We start from the raw sequence: 15120 nt of genomic DNA on the forward strand, positions 1-15120 counted from the left end.
CTCCTCACCACCTCCCTGGCATCAGTTATCTCCGGTTAGCTCTTCCCACTTGTGTCTTGTGCTGTAAGAGCAGTGAGACCTGCGAGCGGTGAGGTGCCTGGACTCACAAAACGCGTGAAAGACCGGAGCAGAAAGAGCATGACTGCTAAATAGATTCCAGACCGGCTTCCACTCAGCGGCCTTCCTCCTTTCCTCTGTTTATTGCTCTGGACACCCTTGGGGGGCGGGGCAGGAGGCTCCTCTCTTCCCCAGGCCCTTTCTAAAAGAGCAGTTTGTTTCTTGCATATGGCAGGAGATTGGGTTTCCAACCCAGGTGTGTGAGGTCCCCAGCTTCTGGGTTCCTTCTGCCTCCAGGTCAGCCCCTCGGCGTCCGGCCGGCCAGTTCCTGCTGGTTTTGCATGTAGCCTCCCTGCCACAGACAGTGCCAGTGGCAGACCAGGGGCCTCATTCTGCCTTGACTTCCGCCAAGTAATTCTTTTCACAAATGTTCAAGGGCTGTTAACTGGCTGCTTAGCCGCGGAGTCCCCCCGATGGCCTCTGGGTTTCTCTAGAAACTGCCACAATTGGCTTTTATCAGCTCCGGATCCTCTGGGCCCTGGATCAAAAGCCGTGTCCTGTCCTGGCCAGGGAGGGGGCCAAGCAGGGAGTGTCTCTCCTTTGGTCAGACTGAATAGTTCCCTTGTTCAGGCCCCGAGGGTCCCGGACTAGGAAGGCAATGGGCCCTGGATGGAGGGCGGGGGTGGGGTGGGGGGGTGGGGGGGTGGGACACTCGAAGTCTCACCATTTTTCCTTACTGCTGCATTTTACACAAGTTCTGCCGGTGTGGACTGAAGGGGGAGGAGCTGTGTCATCCCCACGTGGGTCGATTTGAAAGACAGGGAGAGACAATGGAATATTGTCAAAGTCTGACGTGTAGCAGATGCTATTCTAATCACCTGGTGGTCCAGCAATCAGCAGGGCGAGAGCAGTTAGGCCCTCCCCTCAACCTTTGCCCTCTGCCAATACTGTGGGCAAAGTAGCCCACCTTGACTGAAAATAACCTGGGTGAGACAGTCGCAGGAGACTGGAATTGATGTCCCCACCTTTCCTAGGCCTCCTGTCCATCTTGCACTCTGCTCCGAGCTTAATTTTTCTAAAGCAGATCTCATCCCCTTCCTCCTGAAAAATCTTCAGCAGCCACTCCTCCCTTGGTTAATAAACTGCGAATGCCTTGTCCTGGCATTCGAGGCCCTCTGCTCGCTACCTTTCTAGTCCAACTTTATACTTTACTGCTTGCCTTCACATACCTACCTGGTGGCTCCCAGGGGATGGGGAGTGTTGTCTAAAAATGCAGGTGGAAAGGGGCAGCGGCTACTGGCATTAGGTGATGGGAAGCAGAGGTGGCGGGGATGTTATGAGACCTGCTTTGTGTGGGACAGACTCATGCAACAAAAAATGGTCCCAAACGTAATGCCAATAACACTCCTCATTGAAAACACGCACCGAACTGAGTTCCTTGCTCTTGTCTGCATACCCCCCAGCCCCACTTTCACTGCATCCCCTCTGCTCGCACGGTCACTTCATCCCGGACAGCCCTTCCCCCACATTTCACAGGTCCAGATGTCCCCATCCTTTGAGTGCTAGCTCCAATTCTTTCTTTAACACAAAACTTCCGCTGCGCCACAGTCCCATGAGGCGTTTAGTGCTCATTTGGGTTGCAGGTGTGTGTGTGTGTGTGTGTGTGTGTGTACATGTGTTCTCCCTCCAGCCCTACATTTATGGAGGGCAGGACCCTTATTTGATTAAACGTTTCCTCTTCCTCTTCTCCCCCCCAACCACCCCCTGATCTTTTCCCCCAAGTCAAACATGGCTGGCTCTTGGTGGGAGTTACTGAATGTTTGTCAGATGAAGAGATGAAGGAATAGACATACAGGACTGAAGTTAGAAGTGAGGTGAGCGCTGGGGGTCGAGGCCCCTGATTCTCCTCCCCTGCCATTATGTTAAGTAGCCTCGAGCTGCTCTGAAGCAGGGTCCTCAGGGTCTAGCAGACTGACCCACCCACAAAGGTCCTACCCAGATCGCTTTCCCAGCCTCACCACCCTCTCGCCTCCTGTGGCCTCCACGTGCGGACTCTCCCCTTGCTGTCCCCTGCCCACAGCTCACCGTCTCCTGCTTCTGCCTGGAACACCTCTCCTCTCTCACCTCCCTCTTTCAATCCCGGTCCCTCTCTGTGTCAGGCCCAACTCAAAATCCTTCCTCTCCTGTGGCTGACTTCTTCCCGCCTTTCCTTACATTTAAGGCCTCCCTTACATAAATGTAAGTTGCCTTACATTTAAGGCAACTCTGGCAGCACTGGGGTTGAGAATTGAACAAAAAAAGGAGTGAAGAGGCCTGCCCCAGCCAGTAGAGGCTGGGATGTTTGACAAGGCCCAGATGCACATGGCTGGAAGAGGGAATGGAAAGGTACTGGCCTGGGGAAACCAGTTTATAGTTGAAAGAAAATGACTTTGCTCAGGACACTGGGTGGAGAGGGAGGAGGGTGTATTTCCAGCTCCCTCCAATCAAGCTACTTTGGAAAAGAGAGTAAAGCTGAAAGGGCAAGGTTACTTTGAAGGAACTTAAAGCTGCTGTCATCCAGGGAAGATAGGACAAGCCATGAGGATTAGCCAGAAAAGCCTTCCATCAATGACAGGCTTGGACCATCGAAATGTGGCTGAACGAGCTGCAAACACTCAGGTCAGAGACTGGCAGACGATGGCATGCAGGCCACGTGCAGCCCACTGCTTGTTTTTGTACAGCTCACGAGCTAACAGTGGTTTTCACACTTTTAAATGGTTGGAAAACAATCAAAAGAATACTATTTTGTGACATGAAAATGATATGAAATTCAACCTTCGGGGTTCATAAGTAGAGTTTTGTTGGAACATGTCTATGCACGTTTGCACTATAGCAGCAGGTTTGAATACTTGCAACGGAGATTATATGGCCCTCAAAGCCTAAAGTATTTACTATCTGTCCCTTTATAGGAAACGTTTGCTGACCTCTGACTTAAGGGTATTAGGTAGCCTTGGAGAAGGGATGAACCCTGGGATATGGAAGTCTCAGGCACCAGGGAGGGGCTGAGGGCTTGAAGTCAGACACAATGTAATTGTTGCCGAAGTCCTTGACTGTGTCGGAGGCTACGGTAAACTGGGAAGCAAAGTCACACTGAGGCCCTGGCACACAGGCTTCTGACACCGTCTGTCTCCGTGGCTGCAGATGGCCCTGAGCTAGGCAGAGGGTGGGAATGGGAGTAGCAAACAGATGGGAATTAGGAAGGAAGAACCCAATGGTCCCCCAGAGGTCTGAGGATCTCCAGGCCTGGGGTGAACCCACTTCTTTTCCACTCCTCTGCTCTCCAGGTGGGACTTGCTGCCGGATTGGACTTCCCAAGCCACAGCCGAGGAAGGGAGCCCAGTGCAGCAATGACCCCCAGAGATGGGGACTCTGGGACCGTTAGCCTCTGGGTGGAGGAGTCTCTTGGTTAATGCCGTGTCTATCCTGAACAGTCAGAGACCCCAAAAGAACACACAGATGCTCCTCATTGTAGATTGTGCCAACCCTAATCTCCACCAAGCATTCAGGAGCAGAGGAGCTTGCCGTCTCTGGCTAGGAACGACTTCTTTTCCTCGCTTGCCGTCACCATCCTCCCTGTGTGAAATGCTATTTCCTTAACCCTCCCGTCTCACTCACTTCCTCTGGGGATCCTTTCCTATCTAACTCCACCCCCACTGGAGTCACAACAGCACAGAACTGAGTAGCGGGTTTTCAGATCCTCAGGAACAACCCCTTCATTTGGGAGAGGAGGGGGAGGAGACTTGCGCAACGTCCCACAGGATGCGGGTTGCAAGGCCAAGGGTGGAATCCAGGTGTCCACACTCTGTCTGGTACTGTTTTCATCCCATCTCTCAGCTTCCAGGATTCTATATCCGGGCCCCCTTGTCCTGTAAATCCTTTGCACTCACAGGTGGGCTTGTGCATGAGGGGTCTTCATTCTCTTCGTAGGCACACTTCCATCCCCAGCTAGACCATAGCAGGCAGAGACAACACCTTCTCCTTCGTAAGGCCCTTCCCTCCAGGGCACTGCAGCCATCCTTGCTGACACTGTGAAACTCCAAGCTGGCCCGGGCATCCCAGATTTATCACCCCAGAAGGCAAGTAAGTTTGTAGAAAGAACATGGGTTCTAGAATTAGAAAGATTTGTGTTTGGATTCTGACTCTGCCAATGACTAGCTTGGGAGACCTTGGGTAAATTACTTAGCTGCTTCAATCATCCTTTTTTTTCTTATCAAAACTAAAGATACGAATATCCACGTTGCAGTGCTGCTGAGGAATAAATGAGTTGACAGTTGAGAAAATGCTCAGCACAGGGCTCAGCCCACAGGAGATGCTCAAAATAGTCTCGTTCTGTCCCTGTTTGTGTTCTAAGGGGCTGCCTGCCTCTCCCTAATGTCAGAGATCAGGAAACTCCTTTGGAATTCTGAGGTAGCAGTGGGCATCTACGTGCCCCTGATTCCATGCTTATAGCTATTGAGAAGGGGGCATAGGGACCATCATGGGTCTAACCCTGGTTTGATTCAAACAAGAAGATGTAGAAGTTGAGTTCCAGGCTTCTCCTCCCAGGAGCCCGGATGTCTTGGGGTAGGTGGCTCGATCTAGTACTCATGAAGCTGTGTTCAGGCCTTCTTTATTTGAGGTTGAGGGTACAGGTTGGCTGCACAGATTCCAAAGTGTGCCTTGTACAGAGAATTTCTGCAAGTCCCTTTATATCTCCAGGTCTCCGTTTCCCCATCCTTACAATGAAGGGGTCAACACCCTATCAGCTGTTTGCCAACTGAGCTCGGGGGAGTGTGGAACGGGTCCAGTGTTTCCCCTGCTACAGCCAGAGCAGCGCTGAGTTTAGCAGTTTTACAGGAAGGCCTTAGTCACTGCTGTCATTTAAAGGAAGGGCTCCACAGCTACAAAAGTTTGAAATCCACTGTCATAGAAGCTGTTCTCAAAGGTTCCTTCCATCTCTCAAGTCTGTTTCAGGCCCAGCCCGGCAAAGCTGTGGCCTCTCTTCTCCACCAGATGGCAGCAACCTGCCTGCTGCTGCAGGTGCCAGGCTGTGTTGACAAGCACAAGATGTTCAGAAAAATATCCTAGGGAAGGGACCAGGAGGACATTAGCACCAGCTCTAAGGGTAAGTAAATAGATCGAGGTGACCGTCTGCAGGCGACTTCCGGATACAAAACCCCCTGGGCATCTGTGGCTGTAAACATACCAAGTGTCCTGCCCCAACCACCAGCCAAACTGGTGCTGCCCCTCTCTTCGCCAGGTGGGAGATTGCCACCAGCTCAGCTTAACTCTTTCTAAAACCAGGGAGGCTCCAGGTATGCTGGGTAGTGAGGCTTTGGCAGCCTGAGGTCAGCTTGGGGAGCTCAACAGTTGTTAATGAATTTGTGAGACACAGAGGAGACATCACATTCTCCTTCGGAGGCCCCAAGAGTTTCCTTCCAGCTTCCCCAAACACTCGTGAGGAGGAGCAAAATCAAATCTGATAGGCTTAGGGGTGGTTTGACCTTCCACCTTGCAGATACTCTATGAATGAACAGACCTGAAAAGGACAAGCGTCATGTACACAAGTTGTTCCATTTATTCATCCAACAACTATTGAGCACCTACTGTGTGCAGTCCTGGGCTAGATGCTTCAGGGGATTAGAAGCTGAATCAGATACAGGTCTTTTATAAAGAAGCGAATACAAGTTAGTCCAAATGACAGGTGATCAGGTCGTGTGTATTGAAGTCATATCGTATATGTTCTTCTCCCTTCAGATTTCTGTTTCTTATTGTTTGGTTCAGGTCAAAAGTTAAATGATGAGGGCTTCCCTGGTGGCGCAGTGGCTGAGAGTCCGCCTGCCGATGCAGGGGACACGGGTTCGTGCCCCGGTCCGGGGGGATCCCACATGCCGCGGAGCGGCTGGGCCCGTGAGCCATGGCCGCTGAGCCTGCGCGTCCGGAGCCTGTGCTCCGCAACGGGAGAGGCCACAACAGTGAGAGGCCCGCGTACCGCAAAAAAAAAAGAAAGTTAAATGATGAGGCCATGAAATGGGGGAAGACACAGGGAAAGGGAGTGGTTAAAGGAAACCAGAGACAGCTCAAACATTTGCCATAAGGAATCCACAAAGTGGAATGTCAAATGGCTCTGCTGTTACTGATGTGTACTGATCTTAAAGCAAAGCACTTTCCCCATCTCCTCCATCAGTTGTCCTGGAGAATGTATGATCCTAGCTCTACCCTGTTTCATCTTGCAAATGCACACTGCCCGATTCTTTAAACTGGCTTAAAAATAATACTTATAGCTTTGATATTTTTTATTTTAAATGATACAGAGAAGTACAAAGAATTAAACAGAATGGACCATAATCCCATTGCCCACAGGTAATATTTTTAAAATATGTATATCTATCTCAATATCATATATACATCACTTTAAAATGCAAATGGTACAGGAAGATACATAATGAACACTGAATGCCTTCCCACCGCTTTTCTTTCACAGTTCCTCTCCCCAAAATAACCGCTGTTAGGTTACTTAAATTTCCTTCCAGTAAAAAAAAAAAAAAAAAGTCACGCATTCTGGAGCACATACATCTCTAAGCCGATATGAACATGTCCTCTGCTGTTCATTATTTGCAGAAAAGGGACCACGCTGTTCTGTATCTTGCTGCTTTCATTTACTGAAATATCTTGGACATCTCACCACAGCAGCACAAACAAATCCACCCCATTGTTTTTAATGGCTACAGCGTTTCCCCCAGTATGGATCTATCATGGTTTTTTGTCACGAATCGGCTTTTGGATGACTTGTCGGTGGTTTTTCGTGTGTTTTGCTGTTGCAAACAAAACCACAATGAATGTTGCCCCATTTTTCAAAGGGTCCAATCTCTGCACAAGGTTTTCTGACAAGGCAAAAGGGTTGTGTCCAGGGTCCTAGGAAATAATCTTTGGGGTGGGGAGATGGCATTCCTTGAGCCCCTGGAGCTGCCCAGGGGCTTCCTATTATGAATGTGTGACTCTGACTTCTTTGGGGAAGTCATTACTCCACCTCTTTACCCTGCCGACCTGGCATGGCTGCTACCAGGCTAGCCCTCCAAGTGTGGCTGCCCTGGGATGGGTCTCTGCTCTGGAGTCCCAGATGGTTGAGAACTTGCTGGGTTGGTTGGTGGGTCTCCCTGGAACTCTGGGCTCAGGCTGGGCTTGTTCTGCTTAGCTGGGGTTCATGGCTGCACGGTGCTGCTCTGAGATTCACAAACAAACAGGAAGCCAGGCCACTTCCTCCTTGCTGGGGCTGGTCCCCCGTCCTTATCGCCCAGTTGGCCCAGAGGGGAAGGGGCAGCCCAGGATTCACAAGGCAGCTTCCTGGCAGAGGTGGCGGGGGAATTCTGGGTCCCACTGCCAGGATGAGCTTCCCAACCCTGGGCACCGATTTGTTCAGCTGGGACAGCCCTACTGAGAATCAAAGTTAGGCTCCAATCTCCCCATTTCAAGAAGACTTTTCTGATAAAGCCCACCCTGTTTGGCTCCCCGTTACCCCTCTGGTTCTGAGACGGAGTTCTTTTGAACTTGTAGTAAGCAGCTCTCTGGGTGTTTGTGGTGGGAGAGTGTTTTCTCCCGAAGGCAGCACCAACATTTTCTTGACTTTTCCCAGTAGCCACGCAGCACGGCACTCTGCTCATGTGGGATGCCCAATAAATGTTTGTGGACTGAATGACTGACCAACTCCAAAAGGGGTGCCAGGGAACAAGCGAGACGGAACAGGGCTGTAGTCCCAGCTCATGGTGGGGTCAGAAGGCTTCGCTGCTCAGGACCGGACCACGGGGGCGTCTGACCGGCGGGAGTGGTGGGGACTGTCAAGAGAGTGTGAAGCAGAGGTGTGGCTGGGGCCGAGGCCGGGGTTGAGGGCTGCAGATACTATAGTCCACAAGTCCTGAAGGCCCACTAGACTGCCCGGAACATCAGTTCCCTGGTTTCCAATCAATAATCAGTTAGTTGCTATATACACTACACCCGGGGTTGGGCGGGGGGGTGGGGGGGGGAGGGTGCCCTTTTTTTAACAAATTCAAATTTATAAAGCACAGTCAACATAAAAACAATGCTGACTATACTTTTAATCCTTCATGGTGACTCAGAGGGCGCAGTAGGACACCTCGGTGCTTGGGGCTGTCCTTACGCCTATCAATTACTTTAGAGAACATTAGCCGTGGGCCCAACAGCCTGCAGTGAGTCACTATCAGTTGCTTAAAAACAAAAATCTCGGCTATCAACTCGTTTAGTTGCCACTGTTCTCTTTTTTTTTTAAGAAAGCCAAGGACAGAAACCAAACTTAAAAACAAACAATAACTAGGAAACCCTAAAAGCTCAGTTATCTTCCCTTTGCAGTTGTTTGGGCTTCAAACAAAAGTTTCTCTGTTAAGCACCCGTGGTGCAGAGAAGCCTGTGGAGGTTGGAGGCCATCCGTGAGGACTGAGCGATGGGGGGCCAGGCTGGGGCTGAAGCGGAAGGCAAAGCAAGAAGGGCTGCCTGGAGGTGGGGACCCTGGACATTACAGGAGGGCAGAGAGGGAGCTGGAGCTCCCTGAGCCACATCTCCAAAGCTGCAAAGATGGTGCACACCACGGACCAGCAGCTCCCCTGACTCCACCTAATGTGGGTCACACAGGTGGACCGAGAGGTGACCCTGGAGGCCTGGTGAGGTTCCAGCACTCGTGACCTTCACCTGGCTCCATATACAATCTTATAGCACCGTGGGAGGGGGTCAGCTCCCTACATGTCCTGCACAGTTTCCAAAGCTTCGACCAACAGCCAGTTTAGGGTGTTTCTCCCGAAAGTAGAGAAGGGGGAGCTTTATAGAGATGGCTAAGGGTGAGGGCCAAGGCTGGGCCCAGCGTGAGGCCACAAACTGTAGCCTCCAGGGCTAGCAAACTACTGGACAGTAAGAGATGAGTGGAAACCTCAGCTTAAAAATACCCAATCTTGTTGTAAAGAGAAAGAACAGGAAGGAAGCGTGGGCAGGCAAGGCAGAATAGACAAAAAGCCCCAGAGAAGAATGAGATATTATTAATGGCCAGAAGCTGATCAGGGGGAACAGGTGGGGAAAGCCCTCCAGGTGCCCGAGGGGCTGGCGGGCAGGGGAGGGGATCATGTGCGTGGTTCAGCCACACCCTCCCAGAGAAATGATTTGGACCTACTGAGACCAGGATTCAGATCCCCCCCAAAGAGCCCTCGGCCCAGGAATGGAGTGGCTGGGCATGGGGCCGCCCCAAAGGAGAGTGGGGCAGGGGGGACCAGAGGCAGACTGTCATGTCTGTCCTTCCCTCTCGGGGGAGAGAGCCACCTGAGCCACCGGACCCTCAGCTCACGCCTGGGCAGGGTGGAAGGGTGTTCAGTTGGCCTTGGAACAGCAGCCACTCTTGTGGAGGGAAGGGAGAACCGTGAGAGGGTGAAGTGGCATGGGACCGACTCTACGCCACCGAGGTTAGAGTCAGGGCTCTGGATCCAGGGTGCTGAGTTTCACTCCTGACTCAGCCACTTACTAGCTGCATGACCTGGAACTGATGCATAACTTCTCTGTGCTTCAGTTTCCTCATCTGTAAAATGGAGATGCCAGGAGTGGCGACCTCATGGTGTTGTGGTGAGGAGAGGATGAAGTGAGCAAATGTGCCCAAGCCTTCTAGAACAGTACCTGGTACCTAGTATTGTTTTTTAAGTGTTAGCCTTTGGGGGGTGGAGTAGGGGGCAGTGCAGGTGATGGGTGGGAAGAAGCTCCCAACACCTCCTGTCCGTGGGACAGCGCTTCACAGAGAGCCTGCACCACACCGCGCTAGGAAGAAGGGGATAGAAATAAGATAGATGTGGTCTAAGCTCTCAGGAACCAGTGGTTTACGGAGGACACAGACAGCTAACCAATCACATTTCAGCATAATACAAGAGCGTTTCATACCAAGTGCTGGAGCGCTTGGAAGATGGAGTAACTTTCCCTGCCTTCAGTGTTTGGGAGGTGTGGGGCATGCTAGTCTTAGAGGTTTAGTAACATAAGTCATCAGGCCGAGAAGGGAACATGGTATTCGAGGTGGGGCTCCTGGGCGATTGCCCAGGGGCCGAGAGCAGGGAGGGTGGCTGGGAGTGAGCAGTTTGGAAGGGTCAGCAGGGCCTGGGCTGGCAGTACTCTGCTAAGAGTTCGAACTTTAGCCTCTAGGCCTGAGGAAGTGGAGAGGCTAGGAAGGGGGGACCCAAATCAGACTCTTGTATTTGAAAGAATTCTCTGGCAGAGATGTGGAGGGGAAATGAGCGGGGACGAGAACAGTGGCAGGGAGGCCAATTGGTTAAGTAACCCAGCAATGGTCAGGGCCAGAGACACCAAAAAGAGGACCCTTAGAAAGTGGACTAATGGGGGGTAGGGATAAATTAGGAGCTTGGGATCAACATATACACGCTACTATATCCAAAACAGACAATCAACGAGGACCTACTGTATAGCACTCAATATTCTGTAATAACGTATATGGGAAAAGAATCTGAAAAAGAATGGACATATGTATATGTATAACTGAATCACTTTGCTGTACACCTGAAACTAACACAACATTGTAAATCAACTATACTCCAATATAAAATAATTAAATTAAAAAAATAAGCTACAAGCATATATAGTACAACACGGGGAATACAGCCAATATTTTATAATAACTGTAAATGGAGTATAACCTTTAAAATTTGTGAATCACTATATTGTACACCTATAACATATCATATTGTACAGCAACTATACTTCAATTAAAAAATAAAATAAAAATACTGCTCAAGGGAAAAAACAAAAGAAAGAAAGTGGACTAATTTGGAAGGATGGCAAGCAGAAAGGAGGGGAAACTGACCCTGTGGTTTCTGGTCTGGGCAACTGAGTGTTTAGTGGTGTCCTTTTTGGAGATGGGGAAGAAAGGGAGCAAGGTGGGCTTGACAAAGAAGGTTTAGAAAGGGTGAGCTTGAGGCAATTCCCCGGTGGTCCAGTGGTTAGGATCCCGCGCTTTCACTGCTAAGGGCCTGGTCAGGGAACCAAGAGGCCCGCAAGCCATGCATCGTGGCCAAAAAAAAAAAAGAAAAAGAAAAGGAAAGCAAGCAAGCAAGCTTGAGCTTGAGGTGGCTGATATAGCCAGGAGGGGCTTGGAGAAAGAGTAAATGGTGGTGCAGTGATGGAAATGACGTGGGGTTGCAGAAGACTCCCTTCAGAGTGAATCAGGGAACCTTGGACATGGAGCCATGGGCGATGTACGACACGTGGGGTCTGCAGGGGGAAACACAGAAGCAAGGGTACCAGAGGGGCTGACAGGGCTCCCCCACTCCCTAGCTCATGGCTAGAAACCTGCAAATTATCACAGTTTCCATTGCCTAGTTAAATGACATTGCGGATTATATTATCTAAATTGAACTAAATTAACCTTCACGAAATGGACACGGGGTTTAAAAAGATTCCTGCAAAGGAGCTGCAGGTTAAAGATCACACTAATTCAGCAAAGCACTGCACTGGCACACAAGAAAGTGTCACCACTGGCGCTTGTCACACGAGCTCTTTGTCAGCCCCATCAGGAGGTTAACACGGGGACAACCCGATCAGGTCTGACACGATGACAGCCACAAAACTTTTTTTTGTAATTTGTAATTATCAAGGTCACTATTTGATATGTGAATTATACTTTCCACCATGGTTAAAAACAAACCTCACCCAAGTATATACTGTGCCCTGAGATATAAGGATAGTAGGCTGTGTGTACACTTTGTAAGTAATTGAACTTATATGAAGGGCGCATGCTCGAATTTTATAATTGATGAGACGTAACTTCTCAGTATGAGAGTTAACATCTCACTCAGGATTTGATTTGGGGGAAAATTCTTAAGTCATAGGTTTCGGGTCCCAGGGCATGAACTGCTTTCCTACTTTATCAGTTCCACACATCTGCAGTGCTGTGTATTGTATTTACCTCTTAGAACAAAGGATGCTTGTACTCAAAGTGTGGCCGCAATGGCTCACTTCTCTTTCATTGCCATGGTCCTTCTCTTCTTTCTGGGGATGAGGGAAAGATTAGTTGAGCTCCCTGGAGAAAAGCATTAAGTAAATACAAGGCGTTGCCGAAGTTATTCTTACTGTTATTAACAACACTAACAGGCAGCAGCAGGGAACACTGCTCCAAGGTGTTCTCATAAGGATCCAGGTGAGAGGCTTCGAAACACATCCAACCTCTCATCTCTTAACAACACTTGAATCCAGGGGTCCTGCTGGCATATGAGTCCCACGGCACATGGAGGCTGATGGGGCTTAGAAAAACGGAAGCCCCCAAGGGATGGGATTGCCATTCTCTGAGGAAGGGAAGAGCTCACCTCCTGCTAGGCAGCATCTAAGTTCAGACTGGACCAGCGACTGGTTGAGAAAAGCCTTCCGCATGTCGGCCCAATGCTAGGGAGCTAATACCTTCACCGGATACTTGGGTACCTGCGTTCCACTACCCCGAGGAAACTGGGGAGAACACACATGCGTACAATTTTATATTAAAATAATTACTTTTACTTTTTCAAAGCACATTTGTGTGGGGAAGTTAATAGGGTGGGGATGATTATTTGCCACAATTTATGCCCGACACTTATTTATTGAGCATGTGTCGTGTATGCAGGATGCTGTACTAGGCGCTATGAGGACACAGAGATGGAGACCTCAGCACACTGACGACCCCAGTGGGCAAGCTGAGATATGCACATAACCAGGGCAGAGGGTGGACCCAGGGACTTGAGGTTCAGACAAAGAAGAACCAGCATTCCAAGGTGGGAAGAGAGTCAGGCAGTCATGGAAGCAATGATCTCTGGCCTGGACCTCAAAGGCTAGGAAGGTCTGGCCAGGTAGAAATGAAGAAAATGACATTCCCAAAGAAGGATGGCAACCCCAGAATGGGAAAGCATGGGATATGCATGACCAACAGCAGGGAGTCACTTGTGGCTGGCATCTGGAGGGTGAAGAAGAGTGGGGTTGGAAAGGTGAATTAGAACCAGATCTTCGGGACTTCCCTGGTGGTCCAATGGTTAAGACGCCACGCTTCCATTGGAGGGGGCCGTGGTTCGATCCCTGGTCAGGGAACTAAGATCCTGCAGGCTGCACGGCACGGCCAAGAAAACAAAGAACCGGATCTTCAACAGTCATATGCTGGACTACGGGATTCAGAGTTTATCTTCAGTGAACAAGGGGGAACCTTGGAAGTTTTGGGGCAGGTGAGACAGAGAACCCAAAGAAGTTAAAAACAAAACGAAACTTGCTCAAGGTCCTACCGCGAGTTAACGTGTGGCCCAGCCAGGACTTGAATTCTGATTTGTATTGACACAGGCAAAGCTCCTGGACCTCAAGCTGACCAGACAAAAATGGGTCTGTGGGAAAGCGCTCCAGGCCAGGGATGGCCAGAGTGCTTCTCTGGGAAACCCAGGAGCCCAAGCCTCCAGGGAGCCTGGCGTCCTACCCTCGACCCTCTAGTCGAGCTCACTCTTCCCATGGGGAACCTGGGGGCTGGATGAGCCAGGAGCTGGACTGCAGTCCTTGGGAACCCAAATGGATTGGGCTGGGAATGGCTAAGTGTGGGATCACTGCAGTAAAATCAAGGGAAAGGAGCCCTCGGAGTGTCTCGGGGTGTGGGGAGCGCAGGGCGTGGGCCTCGCATTCCTGGACGGTTGAGACGCCACAGCCGATGATTATCATTATTATTCCTGCTCTGGCGTCTCCGAGCTTTCATCCTGCAGGACCCTGCCTTGCTGGCCGGGCTTCACCAACTAGCAAGTCCTCCTGGGGTGGGGCAGGGCAGGGCGGGCGGCTCCTGGCTGCAAGGGAACACAACACCATTGTGGGTTTCTTCCCCAGTGAGACCAGGGAACTTCCGAACCCTGGAAGCAGGGGCAGACTTTCTCAAGGGGGAAACTGAGGCACAGAGCCAGGGTATGATGTGACCGAGATCATGGGGGCCTCCCTCTCCTGCTGCTACTCATTAGACCATACTACTTATCCTTCCCCAACTGGAGCAGATCTTGTCGGCCTGGAGGGGAGCCAGGGAAGGCGTGGATGCTGGAAGAGAGAATTGGGTCTGGGCCAGGACAGCAGAACTGGTACCTTCCTTGCCAGGTGCTGTGGGCATCACGAGGTCAGGCTCCTGGTTTCTTGTCTCTCTGGAAGTTCCTTCCTTATGGGTGGATCTTCCCCAAGCCCCTGAGGGAGGCCAACGCTGCAGACACGGATGTGCAAGATGCCTGGCTCTCTCGCCTCAGATGCTACCTTCAGCACCTGGAGAGGAAGAGCCCCGGCCTCATAAAGATGGGTCAGGCCAGGGGCAGAGGCCCAGACGACGGCTCCGAGACAGGGAAAGGGTCGTGTGTGCCCGCACGCACACATCTGCTTATGCCAGGCTTCCAGCAGTGACACGTCCCTGCCTGCCCAGATGAGATCAAAGAGAGAAAGACTAGGAGGAAACAGCACCTGATGGCTGGGTGGGGGGCTGGGTGGGATCCTATCGGCAGCGGGAACCCCAAGGAGAAGGGAGGGAGTGACCTGACCAGCTGAGGCTGAGACCCAGTTGGCAGGCGCTAGAGTCACCTTTCCTACTCTCTGCTGTCCACCTAGGGAGCCGCGATCTTTGGGAACATCTTCTGGCTTAAAGCAGAGGTGGGACGACACAGAAGAGTGGGCTGAGGAGCTTGGAGGAGAGAAGACAGTAAACAGGGCTTCAGGGGCCCGCACAAGCTCTCACATCCTCAGTGCCTCCCAGAGCCAGCCAACCAGCATTCATTTATCTAGCATTTACTAAGCAGCTACTGTGTGCAAGGCGCTCACTCTGCTTGGAGCTGTGGGTGTAGATGCTTAAGACACGGCCTCTGCCCTCGGGAGAAAGACACATCTTCCTATTTGGTTTCACCCCCACTCCACACAGCGCAACGCCAGGATCCCGGGCTGGGTCCCAAGGCGTCTTCCTCTTTGGCCATTTTTGGCTATTACTGCACTGGCTCTTCTGTTTCCACCGTCAGCTCTGAGTTCACACAGCAGCAA

At 51.0% G+C, this 15120-nt stretch overlaps 1 long non-coding RNA gene across 1 annotated transcript; it reads right to left on the minus strand.

Moving 5' to 3' along the window:
• Window positions 1-5673: 5673 nt before the first annotated feature.
• Window positions 5674-14487, minus strand: LOC141277294 (uncharacterized). Its single transcript, XR_012328406.1, has 3 exons — window positions 12429-14487; window positions 12032-12114; window positions 5674-7907 (listed from the first exon to the last, which is right to left on the minus strand). It is a non-coding gene; the product is annotated as an uncharacterized lncRNA (long non-coding RNA).
• Between the last annotated feature and the right edge of the window lie 633 nt (window positions 14488-15120).

The sequence above is a fragment of the Tursiops truncatus genome, chromosome 20 (assembly GCF_011762595.2).
Source record: "Tursiops truncatus isolate mTurTru1 chromosome 20, mTurTru1.mat.Y, whole genome shotgun sequence".
In the NCBI taxonomy this organism is placed as follows: Eukaryota; Metazoa; Chordata; class Mammalia; order Artiodactyla; family Delphinidae; genus Tursiops; species Tursiops truncatus.